Source organism: Schistocerca serialis, chromosome 4 (assembly GCF_023864345.2).
Source record: "Schistocerca serialis cubense isolate TAMUIC-IGC-003099 chromosome 4, iqSchSeri2.2, whole genome shotgun sequence".
In the NCBI taxonomy this organism is placed as follows: Eukaryota; Metazoa; Arthropoda; class Insecta; order Orthoptera; family Acrididae; genus Schistocerca; species Schistocerca serialis.
Window position 1 is genome coordinate 413,762,629 of NC_064641.1, and position 2,500 is coordinate 413,765,128.

Consider the following 2,500-nt stretch of genomic DNA (forward strand, 5'->3'; position numbering starts at 1 on the left):
TTGTACCTTAACCTAACCTACGTTGTACCTTAACCTAACCTACGTTGTGCCTTAACCTAACCTACGTTGTGCCTTAACCTAACCTACGTTGTGCCTTAACCTAACCTACGTTGTGCCTTAACCTAACCTACGTTGTGCCTTAACCTAACCTACGTTGTGCCTTAACCTAACCTACGTTGTGCCTTAACCTAACCTACGTTGTGCCTTAACCTAACCTACGTTGTGCCTTAACCTAACCTACGTTGTGCCTTAACCTAACCTACGTTGTGCCTTAACCTAACCTACGTTGTGCCTTAACCTAACCTACGTTGTGCCTTAACCTAACCTACGTTGTGCCTTAACCTAACCTACGTTGTGCCTTAACCTAACCTACGTTGTGCCTTAACCTAACCTACGTTGTGCCTTAACCTAACCTACGTTGTGCCTTAACCTAACCTACGTTGTGCCTTAACCTAACCTACGTTGTGCCTTAACCTAACCTACGTTGTGCCTTAACCTAACCTACGTTGTGCCTTAACCTAACCTACGTTGTGCCTTAACCTAACCTACGTTGTGCCTTAACCTAACCTACGTTGTGCCTTAACCTAACCTACGTTGTGCCTTAACCTAACCTACGTTGTGCCTTAACCTAACCTACGTTGTGCCTTAACCTAACCTACGTTGTGCCTTAACCTAACCTACGTTGTGCCTTAACCTAACCTACGTTGTGCCTTAACCTAACCTACGTTGTGCCTTAACCTAACCTACGTTGTGCCTTAACCTAACTTACGTTGTGCCTTAACCTAACTTACGTTGTGCCTTAACCTAACTTACGTTGTGCCTTAACCTAACCCATGTTGTGCCTTAACCTAACCCATGTTGTGCCTTAACCTAACCCATGTTGTGCCTTAACGTAACCCATGTTGTGCCTTAACGTAACCCATGTTGTGCCTTAACGTAACCCATGTTGTGCCTTAACGTAACCCATGTTGTGCCTTAACGTAACCCATGTTGTGCCTTAACGTAACCCATGTTGTGCCTTAACGTAACCCATGTTGTGCCTTAACGTAACCCATGTTGTGCCTTAACGTAACCCATGTTGTGCCTTAACGTAACCCATGTTGTGCCTTAACGTAACCCAATTTGTGCCTTAACGTAACCCAATTTGTGCCTTAACGTAACCCAATTTGTGCCTTAACGTAACCTAATTTGTGCCTTAACGTAACCTAATTTGTGCCTTAACGTAACCCATATTGCGCCTCAACCTAACCTATATTGCGCCTTAACCTGACGCACGTTGTCGCTGAACCTGCTCTGTAATTGTTATGCAACTCGTTAAATTAGTGTAGTGTTGCCTAACCGCAACCCTCGCAATATAGTTCGCTATTCGCACTGCCCGGTCCCCTGTGTATCGCGTCATGTTAAACACCTTGCAAGTGTTGCTGACTTTCCACATGCTCCTGCTATACACTGTAATGTGGATAGCAGCAGGACGTACATGCCCCCCCCCTTCCCCCCTGCCTTCGCAAGCTGGTCGTTGAGAAGTTTGCATGTTCAATGCCCTTCGCATGCCGACGTACTCAGCCTACGTTGTGGTACGGCCTGTCACCTGTCTGCGGATGTACGCAAAACCCACAAACTGTGCTGCACATTGGTCCGTATGTACTGAATGATACATCGTGGCACATGTGTGACCGTACGACGACTGCGCCTAGCAACGGCGGACCATACAGTCCAAATATTGTGGACGCAGCTACGTGTCGTCTCCCTTTAGGAGCTGGATTGCAGTGTGGTACGCCATTCAGACGTGTGGGAGGAACGGACGCCCTGGATGGCGATCAGCATGAGCAGTCTGTTGATGTAGTGGAGCGTGTATTCGGACGTAGTCGTCTCTTCTCACACACTGTGATAGCATGTTGCACCGCGTTCCACATCTGCGACATGCTGCAGAGGCCGGCTGACAGTCGTTCGCGCAATGGACACCGCATACGTACGGGGGCTACCTTCCACGTGTTCTCTAGGCGTGCACATGTTGTTGCGTCTATGTGGGCAGACGTAGTGTGTTGTGACACCTGACACAGGCATGCAATACTCGTTGCAAATGGCGATGGACGTCTACGTTTGCTGGTGACGTTACGCAAATGAACAACTGGTAACCCGTTGTGGTGCGGTTGTTCTCGCTAGAGGTGAATCAGTGTTGGCGACGATCGGTCGAGCTATTAACCGGTTGTTTCATGGATACCCACCATGCCCACGAACGTGAAAGGGGACCCACCATGCCCACGAACGTGAAAGGGGATCTGGGTGTGAGGCGATACGCGGCGGTGGCTGGGTGGGACCGTCCCCGGCCGGTGAGGGGGGGCCGCCCGGCGTGCTGGCAGCGCGGTGCGTGGGCGCACGCGCTACAGCCGGCTGGTGGGGGCGGCCAGTGGCAGGCGCGCCGGCCGACGGACGCGGCAGGCGGCGCAGCTGCGCGCCGGCGCCCCCTGCTCGCGGCGCCTTGCGGCCAAAGTAGGTCCTC